This window comes from Felis catus, chromosome F2 (assembly GCF_018350175.1).
Source record: "Felis catus isolate Fca126 chromosome F2, F.catus_Fca126_mat1.0, whole genome shotgun sequence".
Classification (NCBI taxonomy): domain Eukaryota; kingdom Metazoa; phylum Chordata; class Mammalia; order Carnivora; family Felidae; genus Felis; species Felis catus.
Window position 1 is genome coordinate 70,122,849 of NC_058385.1, and position 23,522 is coordinate 70,146,370.

At 50.8% G+C, this 23,522-nt stretch overlaps 1 protein-coding gene across 4 annotated transcripts in view; it reads left to right on the forward strand.

The window, feature by feature from the left end:
- The first annotated feature begins 301 nt into the window (after nt 1–301).
- The window catches only part of LOC102900020, a 369,137-nt gene continuing 345,916 nt past the window's right edge, over nt 302–23,522 (forward strand). For 2 of the 4 annotated variants that reach the window (XR_006592291.1, XR_006592290.1), the window contains exon 1: nt 302–540. The gene's annotated coding sequence lies outside the window, so the exon portion shown is untranslated. Of the gene's footprint in view, nt 541–1,525; nt 1,812–23,522 lie in introns of those variants that run through there. The other 2 variants (XR_006592287.1, XR_006592288.1) reach the window with 2 other exon arrangements.

Consider the following 23,522-nt stretch of genomic DNA (forward strand, 5'->3'; position numbering starts at 1 on the left):
GAAGGGTTCTCCCTACCTCCCCACCCCACCCCTCCCGTCCCTCCTCCTCCTCCTCCCCCCTTCCCCCCCCCCCCCCCCAGCGCCATCTGGGCCATCGGCGGCCACGGCCCGCCCCGCCTCCTCGCTCAGCCCTCCGCGGCTCCGCGTCCCGCGCGCTGCCCCGGCGGCGGGCAGGGGGTGGGGGCGCGCGGGGCGGCGGGGAGCCGGGGCCGGGGCGCGCGGGGCGCGCGGGGCCCGAGGACGCACGCGGCCGGCCGGGCGGCGCGCGCTTCCCCCTCCCCCGCGGCCCGAGCGCGAGCCGCCGTGACGTCACGGGCCGCCCGCCAGCCCCGCGCTCCAGCGGGCAGAGCGCGTGCGGCCGCCGAGCACATGGGCCCGCGGGCCGGGCGGGCTCGGGGCGGCCTAGACCCGGACGGGCGGCGAGGGGCCGCGCGCGGGGACGGGCCCCGGCACCCCCCGGGCCCCCCGAGCGGATTTCCACGCCGAGAGGATGTTGGCAGCGCCGGCGACCTGCCGAGACGCGGCGGGATCCACCTTCCAGTAAGTTAGAATTTTGCCCTCTGCGTTTCTGGGAACTCGAAAGCCTTGGCCTGGCGGGTTGGGATGCGCAATGAGTAGTTAGTTGGACGGAGGGAAGGGGCTTTCGGATTCCCGTGTGTGCTTGTTAACCGTGTACTTTCCTCATCACCAGACTCAGAGTGGCGGTGAGTTTTGGGCGTTGGTGGGGGGGTGGGAGGGGTGGGTGCAGGGGGAGACATCAAATGGCCCAGGCATGCATAGAGAGAATTCCGGTTTTGTGCACTTGATGGGAGGTGTATTGTTACCTAACACCTAAGAATAGACCTCCTCCAATCAGTACGGATTTGGGGTCGCAGATGTGGTTTGCAGGCCCCTTTTGAGAAACGAGAGATCTGTGAACCATATGATGCTCCCTCCATCCTTGACCATCCTCCCCCCCCCCCCCACTCCCCCCAGATGATTTTCGAAACTGCTTTTTGAAAGTTTCTCTGCTTTTGCCTCGCATTTACAGATTTGTTGGGTGGCCCCACAGCCTTATCATGGTCATTCTTTTCGGATGGCTTGTTGGTTTAATTGTGTTTACCCTCCCCAGACTCACGCGCTCTTATTTTCGCCAGTGTTGGGGGTGGGTATTGACTTTCAGGAAGGGCAGCCATGAGGCTGCAAGAGTCCGGTGCCCGGATACACTGTGAATTTTCCTGATGCTCTGTAAGCGTGGAATATTCTTCTGTTCGCTGGAGCCCCTGACCCCTGGCCCTTCTAGAAGATGAGAGAAGAGAGGAAATCTCTTGTGAGGGCTTTTAGGGAGAAGAGGGTGAAGTTTTGGTTTTCCTTTCTGGCCTCAGGTTTTCCAAAGAGAGACTGGCAACCCCCAGAGGCCCACTCCACCACCCTGAGTCCTGGCTCCCGGAGCTGTTTTGCTGCTGGAGCAAGCAAGCCCTGGAGAAACGTGGGTTTGTGTGTGTGCTGGGGGGGCGGGAGCCTTGAGGATGTGGGGACTGTGTCTGCTCTGCTGTTAGTCATAGGATGTTGCAGACCTATTTTGCATACTGGCGTTGACAAGTTGAGGCTTGTTCACTTGACACAGTCCTGTGGTCACAGCCAATCTTTCTAAAACCCTAACCGGTGGAGAAGGTGGTTGTATGGATCTTCTGAACCCTGAGTGGGAACTTCCTGAAAGATTTATTAGGAGAGAAACCTTCCTGGAAGCAGCAGACGGACAAACAGAATCCCTGGCTGGGCAGAGCCTCGTGGCCTGGTCTCTGCTGTTGGAAGGGAGTCGCGTCTTAGAGGTGAGGACTGCCTCATGGTCTTGGCCGGTGGCAGACAGCCCGCCTGGAGTTCTGTGTGTGGGTCCGGTGATGGGAAGGTTGGGTGGGCCCGGTGCCGACCGTAATGCTGTACCCACCGAACTCCTAGAGGGGATTTAGTATGTGGTCGCATTGTTGTCGTGCCTGGTTAAGGGTGCTTTTTACTGTTGTTGCTTTACTTACTTTTGAGTGCAGAATGTTGCATAAACCAGGCTTCTCTTGAAAAGTAGACGAAACCAGCCTCTTTTTTCGGATTTTCCTCTCTCTTCCTCCCTCTCCCCTCCCCCTCTCCCCCATGCTGTCTGGTGTGTGCTTTCTGTCCGTGGCTGGAGCTTTTCTGGGGTTGGAAAGAGGGAGTTCTTTTTCTCAGTTCTGAAATATCTGACACCCCCCCCCCCCCACCCTCCCACTGGTCTCTGATCGCTGGTCAAAAACTCGGGTGAATTCTCACTGTCCACATCCAGTCAATCCCTTGTGTTTTGGGTGTTTTTTCTGGAATGGCTGGCAGGCAGGCCGGCTGGGTTTGGGGCCTTCTGACTGCCTGAGATGGACATTTCTCTCTCAGCTCAGCTAAAGAGTCTCCCGGGTGATAAGTAAGTCGTCCCCTACTTCATCTTTGCGTTTGTGTCCCTGAATTTAGTCAGACCAACGGCAAGCCATCCCTTTCCTGAGGAAGCCGAGCACCTTGGATAGTTGCTGGTCCAGTATGTTTGTCGAGGTGGCCCTGGGTCTTGCCAAAGGCTGTACCCAAGTGTGCTTGCTCGAGGTCAGATGCTCTCCTGGATACTTGGGCTTTTTATTTTGTATTCCCTTTCATAGGTGGCTGTAGACACATCACTCTCCTTGTTTTTGCTTTTGTTCTTGTTTTCGTTATTTTTCTTTCTCTCCTGATGCTGGTTTGTGATTTCTTTAAGAGACCAGGACTCCCTTGTTTATATATCCCGTGTCTGTAGGGGGACCCTGCTCCAAGGTGGGAACAGTGCAACAATCTGGAGTCATTTTGACCGTTGATGAGTCCCATTGACAGGCACTTCTATACTCTACCTGCCTAGTAAACCTCAAAAATTCTGGGCCTTCCTGGAGAATATTGCTCAGATGGTCCTCTGATAGCTGCCTCTTCTGTCTCTCATGTTTTTCCAAGTAATCTAAGGAATTAATAGCAGGAGTAATAATAACAATGATAGTAGTTCCTGTAATAACAGGAAACTGTATATCATGTCAAGCATGTTCTTTGCATTTTATGCCCCTTACAACCTCACCAGGCAATTATAATAAAATGTCTAGCCGTGATGGGGTTCTTATTGTGGGCCAGCCTCAGTTCTAAATGCTATAAATATATTATCTCCTTTAATCTCCCAGTAATCATATAAAATAGGATTATTGTTATTATTGCCGTTATTTTGCAGATGAAGAACCCACAGCTCAGAGAAGTTCGAAAAGAGCTCCTCTGGTCACACAGCTGGGGCACAATGGAGCCATCAGGATTCTGCCCAGGGCCAGCTCCCGGAAGTTAGGGGGCAGTGAAATAAAAAAGAAGCAAAAGATGCTTGTTGGCCTGGAGCAGAAGGACATAGGCAGGATAGAAACCCAACATCCTACCCAAAGACACCCCTTCCTCTGGCTGCCTGCCTCTTTTGCTCTGGGGGAGCAGGCTGCTTATAGTGCAGCCAAGGAGCCAGTACGGCCTTTAGTGTCTGGAAGGCTCTGGCCCCAGCGTCTGGGGAACAAAGCCTCTGGGGTCCAGGCAGGAGCCTGAGACATGGTGCAGAATCCATGAGCATTTGCAAAATGCCACATCCAGGCACCCTGCCTGGCTTTGTGACCAGCGTTCAATTACGATCAACATCCACAGCAGATGGGAGATAGGGTTCTTCTGGCCAGTGATCCCATCTTCCCCTCCCTCACACTCCCCGCAACTATTCAGGGTCCCTGCGGTTACCCTGAGCGTGTGTAGCTCTTGTAGTCCCTGAACCTCCCCATATAGAGACTGTGGTGGGTAGAAACAATCACAGCATGGGTCACAAAACGCAGGACTTCCATTCACGAGGCCGAAATTGTCTCGGCCAATTTTTTAACGGCAGGATTCTGAATTGCCTTTCCTTTATTTTCTCTTCCTCTTTTGGGGGTGGGGGTGGGGGTACGGTGAAGGTACAGGGTGGTGTTTTGCTGGTGTCTGGTGGGTAGTCTGAGCCCCAGGATTCCTTGTTTACCTGCCTCTTTTTCCCTTGTTGACCCTAAGCAGCTTGAGAGTGGAGGGTGGAGAGAGTGGGGCCGGTGGTGTTCTTCACCTGTCTGGTGGCTGCCACAGCCCTGGTACTTAGTTGAATCGGGTGACTGTCAAGAGCTGCTCTGTTTTCAGGGGCGCCTGGATGGCTCAGTCAGTTGAGCATCTCTAGATTTCGGCTCAGGTCATGATGTCACAGTTCTTGAGTTTGAGCCCCACGTCAGGCTCCTGGCTGACAGTGCAGAGCCTGCTTGATATTCTCTCATTCTCTCTCTCTCTCAAAATAAATAAATAAACTTAAGGAAAAAAAAAAAAAAAGAACTGCTTTGTTTTCAAGGAAACAAGCAGCCCCCCAGTCTGCAGTCGCTGTCTTAGCTATGAAACAGCCCCACATGGTGGGAAGTGAAGGGTTTGCCCCAAGGGAATGGACACTGAAGGCAGAGAAGGAAACCAAGCAGCAGCAGAAGGCATCTGGGGACATACAAGGGGTTGTGCAGACCAGGGTTACTTTGGGGCAAGTTGCTTCACCTCTGTAAGCCTCAGTTTCCTCATCTGTAAAATTGGGACGATAAAATACCAGCTTCACGGGTTGCTGTGCGGAGGAAGGGGTAGGGGATGGGCAGCAGGTATCCAGCAGAATATTTGGGCTCATAGTAAACCTTCAGTAAAAGTTGGCTAATATTACTGCTACAATTAATGGGTTTCATTACTTCCTGTGGCTGCTTGGAGTAGTGGTTTCTGAATACGTTTTAATGTGTAAAGGGAACATTCTGGTTACACAGATGATAAGATGGCAGTGACTTCATTAGAGGTCTTTGCAAGCATCTGAGAGAAACGCTGGCTGTTAGGAGTAAGAAAGAGAGAAGAGATCAGGGAATCTGCAGAAGCAGGTCTCAGAAAGGACAGGGATGGGGGGTGTCCCGCACCAGTGAGCCTGTCTTTGCAGGTTACTTGCCACTGCTGCTCTGCAGGGAGAATGGGTTTTCCCTCCCAGGGATGGTGCAGAGCACTTAGCACAGAGGAAGTAAGCTCTTGAAGAAGACATAAGAGCAGTTGTTGTTATTTATTATTCTTTAGGTCTCCCTTTTCCTGGTAACTTTGTTACTCTGCTCGAGATTGATTGATCCGATCATTCATCTCTTGAGCAGTTGCTGCGGTTCTGTTCCAGCTGCGGGAGAGAAATATCCCGGCCCTCCTATAGCTTCCTTTCTAGTCCAGACCACACAGTGGGGGCAGGGTGGTCCCCAGGGGGAGATGTGGAACACGGGGAGACAGTGGAGGCAAAAATTGCACCCACTGCAGTGCAAAGTGGCCCTGGCCCCACTGTCCTGTCAGGCGGAAGGTGCTTTGCACAAGGCCTGGCATGCGGTAGTTACTATGTAAGTGGTAGTTGCTATATTTATACTCTCCCATTTCCCCTCCTGAGATTTTCCTCCATGGTGCTTGTTATGGACTGAATGTTTGTGTCCTTCCAAAATTCCTGAGTTGAAACCTCAACCCCCAACGTGATGGTATTTGGAGGTGGGGCCTTTGAGAGGCAATTAGGGATAGATGAGGACTTTAGGACAGGGTCCTCACGATGGGGTTAGAACCTTTGTAAGAAGATATCCCAGCCAGCTTTCTTCCTCTCTCTGCGTGAGGACATAGAAAGAAAGTGAATTTATAAGCCAGGAAAAGAGCTCTCACCAGAAGCCAGTTTTGCCAGGATCATGATCTGGCTTCCAGAACTATGAGAAAGGAAATTTCTATCGTTTGAACTGCCCAGTCTATAGTATTCAGCCCGCACAAACTAGGACAGTACTTATTACCCGATATACCGCATATCTGTCTTCTCTCACTAAATTGTAAATTCTGTAAGACTGAGGGCTTACAATGCCTTCATTCATTGTCTTTAATTCCGCAGATATGTAGCCTGCAAATATGTGTGCCTGCTCTGTGCCATGCACTGTTCCAGATGGTGGAGACGTGTGAAGGAACAATAGAAAGGGATTTCTGTCCATGTGGTGCTTGCGTTATAGCTAGGAGAGGCAGATAAGAAGCGGTAGACATAATAAATAAGGACATTAATAGCGTCTTGGATGGTAACGTGTCCCCCGGGAGTAAGTAGAGCAGGTGAGGGTCTGGAGGGCTGAGCTGGGCTGCGGTGTTGACCTGCCTGGTCAGGGCATGCGTGCTCCATCAAGAAGCAGACACTGGAGCAGCCTTGAAGGAGGTGAAGGAGGCTCGTCTAGAGGAGGGTGTTACGGGTCCTGGGGAGAGCCCGCGTAGAGGGCGAGGGCATCGGGGAGCCTGTGAGATGAAGGAGCACCAAGAAGAATGAACTGGAGTAGCGTGAGCCAGGGGGACGGAGGCCGCAGGGGGAGCCGGGCGGGGAGCCGTCCGCAGGCCTCTCAGAAGGCGTGGTCTTTTTTTTTCCTTTTTAATTGAGGTGTAATTGACCTATCCCATTACCTTCGGCTCTGGTGTCATCCTGTTCATTCCGTGCCTTGTGTGTATCATGACATGCGCCACAACCAGTCTGGTTAACATCTGTCGCCTTGTGCTTGCCTTGGTAAAATGGGCCATTGAAGGGTTTTAGATGCAAACGGATTGGACGTGACTTAGCTTTTGGAGCGGTTGGTCTGGCTGCGGTGCACAGAAGGGCCGAAATCAGAGCCAGAAGCCAGGGCTCCAGGGGTGAACACGCAGGTATCTCAGGCGCTTGGTCCAGGCAGGTAGCGGTGGACACGGCTTTACAAGTAACGGGCTTCTGCACTGGTCGCTGCTGAGTCCCAAGCATCTGAAACTGCACCATCTGTCCCATGGGGTAGCCACCAGCCTTACGTGGCCACTGAGCACTTGAAAGAAACTGGTCTGAATGGAGATGTTATGTACGTGTAAACTTTCAAAGACTTCGTATCAAGACCGTAAAATATCCCATTAATGAATTCTTTAATGTTGATCGTATATTGAAATGATACTTTGGATATATTGGCTTAAGTACATTATTAAGATCAATTTCACCCGTTTCTTTTAACTTCTTAAAAATGTGGCTGGTAGAAATGCGAAAGGGCAGGCGACTCACGTTCTGTTTCTGTCGGATAGGGCGGTTCTAGAACAGTGCCTGGGATGCGGTAGTCACGCAGGGAAACGAGTGAGTGAGCGAGCGAGTGAGCGAGTGCGGGCACAGGGATGCTGCAGTGAATGAGAACCCAGCTCTGACTTGAAGAAGCTCCCAGGGCGGGAGAGAGAGGCAGATTGCTAAGAGGCAGCCGGGTGAGGGGCTCTCCAGAGCCTCAATGACCAGGCAGAAGTGGGTTTAAGTGGGTCCTGCAAACTCTGGGCGCTTTCCGAGGATTATAACCAAGGAGTACTTTTCCAAATTTTACACTTACAGAGAGAGAGAGAGAGACGACGAGTGCACATGGAGGGGTGGGTTTCAGGAAGGAGGTCCCTGAGTGGAGGATTCCAGTTCCTTGGCAGACAGAACTGTGACGGGAAATGCAGCTTTCCTTATGGGAAAGAGATGGGAGCTTATCCCGGGAAACCTTGGGAAAAGGTCGAGAAAAGTTAAACATAATTTCTTGAGTGAAATACAGTCAGTGTTTTGCCTTTATTGCTGCTGCTGTCTTTCTGGTGTACGTGTTTGCGTCCCGACTTGTCCCGGTTGTCATCAGGTAATAAGCATTCCTGACTGCGTTGTATGCCCTGTCTGTGTTATTTTTATTGCACAGATTACATTTCTGCTCAGTGGCTGTTTCATCGCTCAAATAATCATTCTTCTTATTTGGAGGTTCAGCTCCATAATGGACTTTTTATGTATAGTATCAAGGTTTCTATTCTTCAGTTAAATCTTTTTTTTTTTTTTTTTTTGTAAATCCTCAGTCTTAGGCTTATACATCATAGCGTCTCAATATTTTGAAAATGTTAGGTAACTGTTGCCGCTCATGAGATTGGCCCTGAAGCCAAGTTGCTGCTTCCTGGCGAGAGGTGTGATGTTTGTTGATGTCAATGATGCCTTGGAATGTCATTAATATTCATGTATCGTGTGTGTTACATGCCCACATGTTTGTATGCAGCACATACACTTGCATTAGTTTTTTTTCTTTACTTTTATTTATTCAGCCACTATTTGTGGAATGCCCATTGGGTGCTGAGCATTGTTCTAGGCTTTGGGCATTCAGTAGTGATCAACAGATATGGTACCTGTTCTCAGGGAGCCTACTGTGTAATGGGGGATGCATAACGCATCCATAAAAAACCCCGTTATTATAAGGAATGTGAGAGAATATGAATAGAATGATGCGAGAAGATAGTTTATGTGGGATGAAAGGGTCAGTGTTGAAATCCTGCATTGCAGTGAGACACAGAGAGCTGGCTGGGAGATCACCAGAGAAGGAGGAAAGCACACACGGAAAGGGAAAGATTGATACCTGTGACCAGATATTGAAGGAGAAAGCACATCTAAGCACAAAAAGCTATAATAATGAGGATAAAGGGTTCCCCAAAGTCAGCAACAGAAAGCCAACCGACCTCATAGCAAAGTAGGAAAAAGACAGGAAGCGGTGCTTCTCAAAAGAAGAAAGCAAAGTCAGCAGGGCACGTGGAAAGAGTCTGAATCTCACTGGCCAAGGCGGGATCGAGCTGGTTGAGGTCTGGTATCTGTCCGGCAGATGTCCTCTGCTTTGGGGCACAGCACGAGGCGTTTTCGTAAACACGCACACAGCTGGGTAACACCGTCGCTTAATCATCACTGTCGAGGAGCGGACCATTTCCATGGTCCCCAGACTCCCCTCCGGCCCCTTTCAGTTTGCTCCCCCGCCCCCAGCCGCTGACAACGGATACTTCCCTCTCTGACCTGACACTTTGGCCCTTTTCGCATAAACGGAATCAGACAGTGTGTTGCCCTCCGAGTCTGGTTCTTCTCTCGTAGTCTGAGGCATGGGAGGCTCGGCCGAGTTGCTGCAGGAACCAGTGGCTCGTGGGTTTAGACGGCCTGGGAGCGGTCTGTCCACGGATGTGCCGCTGTTTCAGTGTTCATCCTCCAGCTGGAAGGTGTTTGAGCTGTTTCGAGGGGCCACATTTTTCATGGTTTAAAATGCGCCCGGAATAGGAAGTCTGACTCAAGTCTTGGCGAGGCGGTGTGGCACAGGGTCCCCCGATTCTGCTCGCGAGCACGTGAGGTCGCCCTGAGAGACGGTTGACAGTATGAAGTCAAGTCAGAAATGGGCACAGCCTCGCTGCCCTGCCGGGCTGGGAATTCACAGCTCATGCTGTCTGTTACTTGAGGATACTTAGAGATGGATGTGAGTGTCTGAAAAATGGGCCGGCAAGATTTAGATTGAACTCACTGTTGTTGTCATCTTGGGAGGAGAGAGGGGATGGGCTGGCCCTGAGGGTCAAAGGTACTTTAACTTGACTTTGAATGCTTTTTAAAAGAAGATTATAGACAGGCAAAATGCTTCCTGGAGGAGGTGACCCCTAAGCTGAGTCATAAAGCACAAATAGGAGTTAGTTAGGAGGGGTAGTGGGGAAAGGGACTGAAACCCGTTCCATTTTCCCAGCTGGCTGCTTCTCTGAATGAGACGTGGCTGTTAGGAATGAATCTGCAGATGCCAATCTTCTGGAAGAATCCAGTGATTCCTAACCTTCAGTATCGTTCAAGCCCCATATCGACCAGCTGCCTCTGACTGGAGAAACCGTGCTGTGCCCTGGGCCCAAGGTGTCCACAGGGTGGACAGCGCTCAGCCTGGAGTTTGGGGTGGGTGAGGGCTGGGTTCTTGCCCAGCTCCACGGCTCGCATTCGCTGGGCTGCTCAGTCCCTGCTCACTGCAGGCCTGTGACGCAGCAGGTACTCGGACTAAAACTGGGGAGGCATTAAAGACTTTCCAGTCTTTGAGTTTCAGGATCTAGTCTGCCCTCCGCAAAGTTCGCTCTGGCCAGAAGGAGGGCAGGAGGGCAGGCTGTGGGAGGTGGGGGTTCCCAGGAGGCAGTTCTGGAGCCGTGATGTCGATGATGTCTGGTCTTAACGGGGGGACCCAAGGCGAGAATATTGCATAACCAGGGTCAAGAGTGTTGGGACACCTCCAGGTATAAAATGGGAAAACCTTATCGTACCGTCTGAACGGCGTCTTCCAAAACCATGTCCGTGTGCAACAGTGACTGAAACAGTGATCTCCCCTCTCCTTGGTCACCTCTTGCTTGTTTAAAAACCCTTTGCTTTTCCTTTTTAACGACTAACTATGCAGGGAATGCCTTTCTGATTGAGAAAGCACGTATGGAATGTCCAGAGAGATGATAGGGAAGGGATAGTGCCTTTGGTGCGGGGAGGACCCAGGAGGCTCCGGCCAGGGGGTCTCCACGCTCCTCCCCCCAGGTGCTCCCACGGGGGGGAAGGCGCCTCTGTAAAGGGGCAGGGGAGACAGCCTGCAGGTGGGGCCCCAGGTCCCTACTGGCCGTGTCCTCTGAGGACAGACCTGGCCGGGACAGTCTGGCCTTTGCCTTTGCCTGGATTTTTCTTATGGACCAGATGCACGAATCTGTTTTATAAGAAGCAATGCACCACCAGGCTAGGAGCTCTCTTTGTCTCTAAGTGGGAAGATTGGCTGAAGTGATCCCAAGGCTGCGTCCAGCCCCGGTTGGATGAATCATTACTTAAGTGGGGCTATGGAATAAACCCTGTCAGTATGAATGCGGGAAAGGGCCTCTGTCTGCTCCAGCTGCTCTCCCATAAATAACAGGGGACTTTCCACACAGAGGACCTTTTGTTTTTTTCTCTTACCTTTTGAAAGAAATGGGAAAAGCCAATCCGACAAGAGGGCACTCTCAGCTATATTAGCGAGAGTGTTCTTTGGAGACTCCTCACCCAGGACACCACATGTGGACCGATCTCTCTGAAATGGCACTCTCATCTCATCCCTGCCTCTGTTCAAAACCTTCCATAGCTCCCTATCACTGTGGGATAAAGTCCAAGTGCCCCAGCTTATTTGGAAGGCCGCCGGCTACCTCTTCAGTCCCACCTGGATCCCTTCCAACTCTGCTCTCCAGGCAGAAGTCCTTTCTGTCTCCAAAATAAACACACACGTGGGGGCAGATGTGGCCCCTGAGCCAGCAGTTTGCATCCATTGCTGTGGCTCTGTCATTGCAGGAGCAGACAGGACATGCTTTTCTGTGCCCCCGGAGCCTGGCCGGGGCCTGGCATGCCACGGGGGTTCTCCCCGCTTAAATCCTTAATGCTGCACCGGGGGCGAGCACCTCCCTGAAGATAAGGTGTTAACGCTTTTCCCTGTAGAGCAGTTTGCCCGTGTTATTCTGAAATGCTTCTTCAGACCCTTGCATACTTTTGTGATGGGCTGCGTGTGCCTGGAAAGGTAATTGCTTCTTCTATTCTAGACTGCTCCTTTCCTGTCCCTGTTCCCTCTCTGCCCCCTCAACACATGTTGGCTTTTTCTTTTTTTTTTTTTTTTTCCCTGAGGAAGCCAGTCCTTTTGCCTCCCGCTGGATCGGAACACGCGGTGTCGGTGGGCTGTTACCTAGCAGTGACGAGGATGGTTTCCAGGCAGCTCACCGGCTTTTGCCCTCCCGGTTGGTTAGCGATGGCTGATTTCTGCCAGGGGAACACACGTGATTTTCAGATTTCTCTTCATTTACGGTGAGCTGTCGTAGCAAAGTTGTTCAAGAAACCAACCAACCAGCTACCATGGGGAGAAAAGCCTCCTCCCGTTTGGGACAGCGTTTCCCATCTCATCTTTGTGAGCACCGCGCAGGAGAATCTCAACAAGGACGTGGTGGGCAGCCGCAGGAGCTTTCTGTGGGCCCGGACCTGCACACGGAGGCCCTGGGGAGTAACCTAGGGGAACTATGGAGTTTACAGCATGGAAGGTCTAGCCCCTGCCTCTGAGAGAGACAGAGCGAGAGCAGAAGCGCTGCCGTGATAATGTAGCATTAATGTCGTTCTGATGCAGCATCATGGAACTTAGTATTACGAATTGCTGTATGAAAATCCTATAGCGTAGATACCAAGCCCCGACTGTTGCATCAGTGTTAAGAACTTTCCCCGCGTCATTTCATGTAAATGATAAATATGAACTTAGTACACGTGAAGATTGCACTTGAGCAGCAAAATGCAACCACCCGGCGTTCAGTGCGTGTCTCACGTGCAGGCACTTGCCACTGTCTCGCTGCGGGTGAGAAGAGCTGGGGGATCCCTCTGAGACCCTCCCCACCGAGTCCGGTGCAGGGATACGTACATGGGATTTTGTACGTGCCGACAGCACCAGAGTGAGTTGGAGGTTCTCGGATGTGGACTGGATGGTGCTGGAGCCCGGGGAGCCAGGCAGCTGACCACAAGGCAAGGCTTCGGGGAACAGGTGACTCGATGGGTCTCTGGGGATCGGGTGGTTGGTTTGGAAAGGCTGCTAGGTTAAGGTGAGAGGGGTAATGGACAGGGTTGGTGGGGTGGAGCAGAGTAGGTAGAGATGGGTTAGCCTTCACAGGGCTGATCTCAGAATGGGAACGCTAATCGTCCTTCTGGGTGATGGCGAGGGTCTGTAGTGGTAATAGTAGTGTGTCACTGACAGTAGCTGAGCCCTCTGTGTGAGGGATGCAGTTGCAGGCACTTGGCCTACATCAGCCCTGTGCGGCTCAGTGCTTCCTTATGCGATAGGGACCACTGTCAGCTCCATTTTCCAGATGGGACAAACTGAGGCTCAGAGGACCTGGCTGACTCGCCCAAGTTCATACAGCTCTTCAAAGATAGATTGGAACCCGGGTCAGAGTGCAGAGACTGGCCCATGAACTCAGACACCCAGGAAATCGAAACCTGAATCCTCTTGCTTAGATGAAGTTTCTCTTTATTCCCATCCCCCTCTTCTGCACTTTCCGAAAGGGCAGGACAGTTGTGACTTCGGCTGCATCGTTTAGATATCAGGACCCCAGGTCTCTGGTTCTAAGTGAGGCAATCTCTGGATGGAGATCGTGAGAGAAGACGGACGAGTGGAAGTGGCCTAGGTGATGTGAATTGCGGGTTAAGGACTTACAGGAATTGCTTCTTCTGTGTCATAAACCTGTTCTAATTATAAATAGGACTTGGTGGGGGAGAGGGCGTGATGGGCACTTTGACGAAGCTCAGCAGAGAGGAAACACTCAGGTGTCCAGCTCAGCCTTGTCCTTCCTCGCTCTCTCCCTCTGATTTCTGAACAAGAAACCAGGGGTGCGGCCTCCATCTGCCCTCCGGGTCACACCTGTCAGTGCCTCCATGCACCTAGCGTGGGCGAAAGTAAGTGACAGCGTCTGGTGGGCCCTTCTTTCATGTCCCTGGCCTCGTGTCTGCCTCTGTCTCCCCAGACTCTGCCGCGACATAGCTGCGTGACCCTCACGTCTCTGTGCTGAGTTTCTTCCTCTGTAAAAAGTGACACAGGAGGAAACTGAGTTCAGATGAACAGATTTAGGGCGTGCCTCTTCCCTTCCAGGCACCACATCTGAGGCTCTGGGAACTCAGTTTCTCTCAGAGGTGGTTGGGGACCTGCCCGTCCAGCAGGCACATCTTGAGGGGGCAGGTGGAGGGGCAGGCGGGGAGGAAGTGAATCAGGCCTGCCCCATACCTCACCTCTGGCTCCTTAAACCCGATGTAAACAGGAGTGGGGAACAGACAGCAGGACTGTGAGCCCTGCAGACAGGAAATGAGTTTTGGACTGTCTGTTGTCCTGGATTGCCAGTTTTCCTGGTGGAGAGTGGACCTGGGAGTTGAGAGGAAACCCTCTTGCTGATAAGGCCTCCGTACCTGATACATACCCACTTGCCCACTGTTCCCAAGAAAAGAGTTTCAGGGTGTTTGATGGGCCATCTCTGCACCTGTCTGGAATCCCCCAGTTAGTGGGGGTGGAGGGTGTTTTCTGTGTGGGGTCCCAGTGAGTGAGCCAGTGCCCAGCGCCCAGCGCCCTGGTACCTGGTAAAGATTGGGTGAGGGAAGGTACTCGCTGATGGGGCAGTCAACGGCATAGCAGGGGTCACGGCGCGCCCACACCGGACGTTCTGACCTATCAAAGGCCTGTCCAGGAGTTGTTACTGTTGCCAGAATAAATGACTAGCAAATGCTTTTGTTGGCAAACATTTGTGGTGACAGAACTGGAGAGCAAATTTCATGGGGCTTCAACAGTGAGTCTATTATACTCTATTGATGTCCACAAAAGAAGCGGATGGCATCGGTAGGCCAGTCGGAAGGCACGATGGTACGCGGACGCCTGTGACCCCTCCAGCTTGCTCAGGAAGTGGAATGTGGCCAATGATCACTGTGAACTGAGGGCAAGTGCATCTTCTTTCGAGTCTCCCCTGCGCCTGGCCTTCAGTGCTTCTGCTGGAGGGAACCATCATCCTGGATTTGGGGGCTTATTACACCTTTGCTTAAAATTATTTTCACTACATGCATGAACTCATGCATGCCTCAATACTGTACTGTGTTCTTTCCTTCCTTCTGGGCTTTACAGAAATTGCATGCCGTGCCTAGCTCAGTTTGCCACTGAACACCACCGTGGTAGGGCCGCGTTGATGCACGCTGTTGTGGTAGTCATCTCTTCCATGATATGAACAGACCACTGTTTCTTTATTTGTTCTCTGGGGGCACATGAGTTTGTTTTGTTTTGTTGTTTTGTCGTTTCCCCCACACAAACAGTGCTGCTGGCAGCGGTCTCGTATGCCTCGTCACGCGCGCCCGAGTGTGCGTCTAGGGTGTTAGGACCCAGTGCCGCTTTCGGATTGTCTCAGAATCATAGCCTCTCAAAACTGGAAGGGATTTCTTTGGCCAAGTAGTTCACCTTCATTGGTAAGCTAAAAGGAAAGGTTCTTGGGTGGTGCTTAAGAGCTCGGTTGCTGGAAGCAGATGGCCACAGTTTCCCTCCTGCTTTTGCCTCATTCTGTTACTTAGTTCATTGTGCAATGACCTTAACTTTTCCCTGTCTCAGTTTCCTTAGCTGTGAACTGAGGGCAAAAGCCCAGATGCTTTTGAGGTTGAAATGAGATAGTGTATGATTAACTCACGATTAAACTCATGGTTACTTCTCCTTTATGGTGGGCTCAGGATCCCAGGCAGGTTCACAGTCCTGCTGGACCACTGTGCTCTGCCAGATGATCTTGACCTGCCCAAGTGGGATTTCCCCTCTTCCTGTCCAGATTTCCCAGTGCCTTTCTGCATGGAATGTAGGAATGCAGGGCCCCTCCTGCGGTGGGGTATGTGTGTGTGTGTGTGTGTGTTTATGATTGCCCACGGCTTCCAGACTCCCAGCCAGGATAAGCCTTTCAGAACCAGATAAACTGATTGGAGCCTAATAGAATGGGCTCCTGAGAGGCCCCACCCCAGCCTGGATGCCTCCCTGAAGAATAAATAGCCATGTAATTCCTGTGCTACTCCTCGCTTCACATTCCAGCCTTCGGGCCCAAATTATGGGAGGAGAGCAGGCAGATCACTCTTCCAGGAGAAGGACCCGGTTCTTCAGCAAGATTTATTCATTCGTTTATTGTGTCAGGCCCAGAGCCTGGGCTTTTTACTACTAGGGCCTCTGCCTGGCATTTTAAATAGTTCTGTTACTTGATGGCAGAGACCACGGAAAGCCATAGATAATTGTTCACACGCTTGAGGAGCAGGGAAAAGCATTACACAGCTTGATGAGTAAGAGTGAGGGCCTCCAGTTCATACATTGTAGGTTTTGGTCCTGCCTCTGACTTCAGAAGTCTCCCGTCTCCTGGGGAGGGTTACTCTCTTGAGCCTGTTTCCTCATCTGTGAATTTAGAAAGTAGATAGCGCCTACTAGAGACTGTGTTATGAGGACTGAATGAGAGACTTTGTGCTTTCAGAGCTTCCCCCAGAGCCAGCATGAAGTAGGTGCTCAGTAAGCGCTGGTTATTATTGTTGCACCCAGGTGGCTCAGTCGGTTGGGCATCCCGCTCTTGATTTCGGCTCAGGTCATGATCTCACGGTTTGTGGGTTCGAGCCCCACCGAGGGCTCTGCGCCGACAGCATGGAGCCTGCTTGAGATTCTTTCTCTTCCTCTCTCTCTGCCCCTCCTAGCTTACATTCTCCCTCCCTCTCTCTCTCTCTCTCTCTCTTTCTCTCTCAAAATAAACATTTAATAAGTATATACGTGCTGATAATTATCCAGCCAGCCTGTGAGCCCCAAATACACCAGTACAGGGTGTCGGGCACAATAGGTGGTCCGTAAGCAAGTGTTGGATGAACAAAGGTGTTTATTAACGCTTCTCATTATGAAAAGCCCATTTATAAGTGTTGCTTCTTTTTTTAAATTCCTAGTTTTGGAGTCTTGGGATCCATGCTTAACCCCTGTCTCTGCAAAAATAACATTAATTGCTTCCCTCCTTTTGGACTGATGTTAGTGCACATGTAAATAGCTCCGACTGTATGCGAGCCTCCATTCTGAGCGCTCTGCCTTTGTATTTAATCTATAGTTTACCCCTTACTACAGTCTGTGTGATCAGTATGAATTTCCCTGTTTTAGCGACAGGGAAACTGAGGCAGAGAGGTAAGTGACTTTTCAAGGTAACAGCAAGGTAATTGGTAGGGACTGAGCTAAGATTTGAAGCCAGCCAGGCAGCCTGATTTTAGGATCTTTGCGTCTTAACTGTTACGCTTTCCTGCCTGGAGGTTATCTCCACCTCAGGGGCTCCGGGTAGTTGGTCGAGATTTGCGAGGTGGAAGAACTTGGGGGCACTTGAGAAGCCTATTAGTGGCCCCCACCGGCAGCCACCCTCCAGGAGCACAGAGCAGTCTAGGGGAAGCCCCCTCCCCCCAAGCTGAACTGGTGGGGCTTGCGAGTGGAACACTAATGTCCCTTTGTCCGTATACCACAGATCGCCTGTCCCGTCTGGCAGCTCCAAGGATCCTGCACATTCTTTCGTCCTTCTGGACTGTCAGTGGATGGAATATGGTTCTGAGGGTAGGGCCGAGCATGTGGGGTTTAGAATTCTTTGCCTTTTTTAGTGGTGTGGTTGCTCCTTTGGATTTTGCTCTGTGCTCCCAGTTCAGCCTGTTTGGGGATGAATCCGAGTGTAGAGGATAAAGACAACTTCTATCCAGTCACCGACCCCTCCTGCAGACCTGACTCATGCTGGACAAAGGCTACCTCTGTGTGGCTGGGACGTAATCAGTGAGAGTGGATTAGCGGCAGGCTCCTTCCATTTGTTCCAGTGGGTCAGGGAGCTCAGGGCACACACCCTCCCTCCCTCCCTCCCTCCCTCCCAGGCAAGAACGGAGAGCTTCCAAGTTGTGCCCCTCCCCCTCCCAAATTGACAGTGTGGTTTTCCTTGTGGGAGTAATCAATTATGCCTTTTAAGGATATCTCCCAGCTGTTGAGTGGTTTAAACTTCCAGATGTTCCTTTGCCCAGGAAGCAGAGAGGGCTGGATGACTGGATCTCTTTAAAAGTTGATGCAAAAAAATCAGTGACTTGCCTGTGACCCCCAGGGGACATGTAGTATTTCCTTCTAGGCATAGAAGCACCCATTTGCTGGCTCGGCCTGGGTGAAGCATTTAGCAGGTAGTAAATGAAGACAGGTGACCCGGATTTGGAGGCAGGAGGCTGTGTGCCCCTGGCCTGAGCCGATGACCCCTCTGACCCTCAGTTTCTAAAGCTTTCAACGGGGGGCACTTTTAAAGAACTACAAGAAGCATCGTCAGGTACAAGCCAAAAGGGTCTTTGCAGACGTTAGCTCTTACCGTCCAAGGTGGTTGTCCTGTATCTGCTGACGGAAGGAGACAGAGATGAAAGGCTGTACTGACCTTTCACCGGGGGACGTGGAGGCGCAGAGGGGTTGGGTTTGTTTAGGCTGTAGCTGGGCCTGTGCTCTCCAGTGTGGCCGCCAGTGTGGGGCTGCTGAGCGCTTGACACGTGGAACCAGTCCGGATTGAAATGTGCCATTAAGTATAAAATGTCCACTTGATGCCTAAGTCTCAGAACAAAAAAGAGAATATAAAGTACCTTCAGTGGTTATTCATATTGATGACATGTTGAAATGATAAGAATTAGATATATTAATTTAAATAAAACACATTATGAAAATTAATTTATTTTTATTATTATTATTTTTAATTTTTTTAATGTTTATTTTTGAGACCGGGCATGAGCAGGGAAGGGACAGAGAGAGACACACACACACACACACACACACACACACACACAGAATCGGAAGCAGGCTCTAGACTCTGAGCTGTAGGCACAGAGCTGGACGTGGGGCTGGAACTCACGAACCACGAGATCCTGACCTGAGCCCAAGTCGGACTCTTAACCGACTGAGCCACCCAGGCGCCCCATTACTATTTTTTTAAAGTAGGCTTCATGCCCAGTGTGGAGCTCAACACGGGCCTGAACTATGACTCTGAGATCATGACCCGAGCTGAGATCAAGAGTCACCTGACTCAACTGACTGAGCCACCCAGGTGCTCCTCTTACTATTTTTAATGTGGCTGCTAGAAAATTTTTAATCATTTACGTGTCTGTCGTTATATTTTTGCCGGACAGTGCCGAGCTAGACTGTTAACAAGAACAGTGGGCTTCAGAGTTGTGCCGTGTACAACCTGCACAACCATATGTGGCAGGCCTATCCGGTCTTGACAGACTTCTTGGATGTGAATCCTGGCTCTAGCAACAATTCGTTGTGTGACATCGGTTAAGCTGTTTGACCCCTCTGGAGTACAGTTGTTCTATCTGTAACGTGAGAATTGCAGTAGCACCTACTTTCCTAGGGTTGTTGGAAGGATTAAATGAAATAATGCATATAAAGTGCTTAGAATACTGTCTAACCCCTTCTAGGAACTCAGTGAGTCTTGGTTGGTGGAATTGTTATTGTATTGGCTGTTGTTTTTTTAGGACCTGGAGACACAGAGACGGAACGACCAGTCTCACGGGGGAACCAGAAGCAGAATGCATACAAATGTAGTGATTAGTAGAGGGCCTGAGTGCATCCGGGCAAATGAGGAAACATTCCCACAGATGTGGAACTGTCAGGCTTGCTGGGCAGACGGGATGGCAGGACGTGGTGGGCAGATGAAGTGGCACCTGGTCAGATGGCTGGGAGCCGGCTCAGAGTGGGGGACCACAGGAGGAGCTGTGTGCCTGGGTGAACTGCAGGGGGGCACCTGGTAAAGGAACCCCAGAGAAGAGAGGCCAGCTTCTGGAGATTCGCCATCTAGAGCAAAGGAAGAATTCAGGGCCAAAGAGTGACATGACTGGATCTGGACGTGAGACCCCTCCGCTGCTCGAAGGAGGTGGTTTTGGAGAGAGCGCGTGGAGTCTGTGGCATGCAGACCAGGAGAAGGAAGCTCACTTCTCTCTCTCTCTCTCTCTCTCTCTCTCTCTCTTCCTTCCTTCCAATGTTTTATTTTATTTTTTGGGAAACAGAGAGAGACAGAGCGTGAGCAGGGGAGGAGCAGAGACAGAAGGAGACACAGAATCCAATGCAGGGTCCAGGTTCTGGGCTGTCAGCACAGAGTCCAATGCGCGGGGTGGGGGTGGGGGGGCTCGAGCCCATGAACAAGGAGATCATGACCTGAGCCGGAGTCAGAGGCTCAATCGACTGAGCCACCCAGGTGCCCCGGAAGCACACTCTTTCAGAGGCTCACGTAGTCAGCTTTTTTTGGTTCAAGTTAGAAGTATTTACCTTCAAAGTGGCGTTTATAATAATGATCCTGCATATGTCCTCCCTTCCCCGTTTATCCTCAAGAGTAAGATGTTTGGAATGGTTGCTTCAGCTGGGAGGGGGGAGGGATTTGGGTTATTGTCCTGGGTTGTTGGGGAAGTGTGTTCGTAACAGGCTACTGGCCTGTCCCGCAGACAACTGCTTCCTATGGACACAGAGCTCGTTAAACGTATGCAAACAAGAAAGAGAGATGAGAGGCTTCAGTTAGGAAGCTCCTTCTCATAGTATGTTTGAATTCAGAGTCTAGCACCTTTTTAGAAGAATTGGGTTTTTAATTAAAATAATACATACACATATTTAAAATCAAACGGGAAAGTCTGATATGGAAGAACCAGAATCCTCTGTCCCCTCTTGCCGGTTCTCAGTCCTGTTGTCAAGGGAACTGGGGTGGGGGGGTGGGTCGGTATCTCTAAATAATAGGCCCAGTTGCCTATGTCCACGGCCCCCCACCCCACCCCAGACCTTTTCTCCTAGGCCTCCCTGGTATCTTATGACTCACAGTTGCTGAGCCTGAGATATCAGCCCGCCTGCCCTTCCCTCTTCCACCTCCCTTTTTCTGGCATCTATATTTTCATGTTGGCAAGGCATGTAACATTCGTATTCTCTCCCACATCCATAATTAAGACTTCTGTGCTTTATCCTCTGGATTAAGTCTAAAAGTTGAAACATTGGGAAACAACGTTTATAAGATTACGCCTCTAAACGGTCTTCCCTGCACATCCAAGCTGTGGATGCTGGTCACGTGTCCTTTCTGGACAGTCTGTTTGTCCTGGGATTTCCAGTCACCTCTTCCTCTTTGAACTATGTGGCTTTTTATTCTGAGAGTAGCTGCTTTTTGAACTCTCACCTCCGCCAAGCCCCTCCCACCCTGCTTCTCAGATTGCTCTCCTGGGGACCCTCCTACCCCCTGCTCCCTGTTTGGTTACTGCGGAACTGCCTCGGTGCAGATGGTTCCTGGGGCTTTCCTTCTGTGTTCTCCATGGTCCTACTGGGCCTGTCACCTTTTACTGGATTCCTCCGTCAATCTCTTTCTAAACACATTCCCTTATTTTGCAGGATCATGTAGCTTGTTAGCATAATCTGTAAACTAAATTGTTCTTGGTCTCATGTCACACCTGTTGCAGTTTTGATCCAGGAGCATGGGTCATCATATCTTTCAAATAATGCCGATTTTTATTTTCCCTGTGGAGAACTTGGGAGAGGGAAAACTCCCTTAAGAGTGTAAGGAAGAAAATAGCGTCAGTGTATTTCTCTGCATTTTCTTTCTCCTTTCTTTGCTTATTTCTTTTAAATTTGAGATCACCCAATGTCCACAATTTTACTGGATTTTTCTCTTAATGTAATAGAATTACTTCCACATGGAGTTAAAAGCAAGCTCTTAAGTATGATTTTTAGTACAATATAACGTAGTAGCCCATCGCGGTGAGGGTTTGTCATTCTCCCAATTGTATCTGTAATTTTGAGTATGAAGAATATTTTTTGTTTTTGTCTCATAACTAGCGCTGAGGTGAGTGTGTGTACGTGTGTGCATGCACACGTGTGCAAATAAACCTATTTTCATCTTTCAGATATCCTTAAGATAGATTTCTGGATGTAGAATGACTGAGTCAAAGGTTCTAGACACTTTTAAGGCTCTTGATATGTGGTTTTTTTTTTTTAATGTTTATTTATTTTTGAGAGAGGGGAGGGGCAGAGAGAGAGGGGGACAGAGGATCTGAAGCAGGCTCTGCGCTCATGAACTGTGAGATCATGACCTGAGCTGAAGTCAGACACTTAACCGACTGAGCCCCCCAGGGAACCGGTTGGTTTTGCCAGATTGCAGCCACAAGATGATGTCAGACATTTGCCCTGTGTAGAGTTGCTTCTTCACTAAGTTGGGTTTCTGAGGTCAGGTTGACGTGGGTCTTGTCGAGGGGGGGGGCTTATTATGATTTGGGGTTTCACTGAAATACCCCATTCTTTTTTTTTTCAACCTTTTTTTTTTTTTTTTTTTGGGGGACAGAGAGAAACAGAGCATGAATGGGGGAGGGGCAGAGAGAGAGGGAGACACAGCATCGGAAACAGGCTCCAGGCTCCGAGCCATCAGCCCAGAGCCTGACACGGGGCTCGAACTCCCGGACCGTGAGATCGTGACCTGGCTGAAGTCGGAGGCTTAACCGACTGCGCCACCCAGGCGCCCCTGAAATACCCCATTCTTTGCTGTTTGGAAAATAGGAACAGTTGTATAGTCCTGCAGTGAAGTTTATGCCCTGAGGTTTGCTGGGGCTGAGTGGAAAGCCCTGGCTTGAGCCTTAGGACCAGTCAATGTGAGTGTCACCTAAGAGAACTTTGGAGAGCCACTCGACTTCTGTCAGCCTTCTTTTCTCATTGGGTAAGGGTAGGTTATGATCCCCACTTTGGAGTTACTGGAGCGTGAAACAAGCTAGTAGAAATCTGGCTGCTGAGGAGGGGACCACCTTATCCCACTTTGGGGATGCTTCAGTGGAAATCCACAGCATGAGTCTTGGATACACAACTAAAGGGTTTAGGCTTTCCCTCTGATGCATTTAGTTAGCCGTGTGTTCCTGCGGTCGCTCAGCCTCACTGGGGGTACGTGGCTCGCAGCTCCTCCTTGTCGTGTTGTGTCCCCCAAAACCATGAACACGAGAGAAGCCCATTTGCATCCGGGTGACCTACCACTCACCAGCTGTGTGACCTCGGGCAGGTTGCTTTGCTTCTGGGACCTTGGCTTCCTTTCCTATGAGATGGGAATAATAATACAGGCCTTCACTGCTAAGGTGTTTGTGAAGGTTGGATGAGACGGTGCCTGTAAGTTGCTTGGCCCGGTGCCTGGTCCTGGGGAGTGTTCAGCAAAGGCCAGCCGTTAGCACTAGCGCATTCCAGCAGATCTGACAGGTCCCCAGCGTGGACTCGAACCAACGTGCAGGCTAGCTTCTCAAGCTGACTGCCGGCGGCCTTGGCAGGTAGGTACATACTTTAGACTCTTCAGAAGTCAGAAGGGACCTATCCAAGCTTGTCATTTGACAGAGGACAAAATCAGGCTCCAGATGGTGAGTAGTTCTTTTGGAATGTTCTCACTGTTCCCATTTGTGTGTAAAAGGAAGAACACACACACACACACACACACACACACACATACACACACACACACGCATGTGCACAGACTAGATCTGGAAGGAGGCACAGAGAAAATGGTAATCACGGCTTGCTGAGGAGGCTGATGGGCCTTCTGGGGGCCGGAGGGGAGCGGAGCATTGATTCTGTGACTCTTCATTCTAATGGAAATTTTTACCATGTGCATGTCTTAGTTCTTCAATCAATAAAAAGCAAGTTTTTAAAAATCCACCAGGTAGTAAAGGATCTTTGAAAGCCATCCTGCTTGCTTCATAATGCATTAATAAGAAGTGAGAGGAGTATTCAGACATCTGTTTGTTTCATAGCTGTCCACCTGAACCCGCATACCTGAATCCCGGACTGGACGGCTTTCTTCTGGTCCCACAGACTGCCTGCCACTGCCTTGCTGGCCTTCCTTTCCGCCTTCCAGAGTCTGCCAAACCAAGCCCTGAGTCTTAGACACCCACCCTACGGTCCCCAGACAGCTGACCATCCCTGTGTGGATGGCCTGTGTAGGGGAGCCCTGGGCCTGACGGAGCAGGCCTGAGGCTGGGGGCCTTGGCTTCGGCCCGGGCCCCTCCCAGCGCAGAAGGAAAAATCTGTGCAACCTGCCCCTTATCCTCCTTTGAACCAAGCCTTGTTCCAAGAATTTCAGAGCTGCTTTGCTTGTATGGC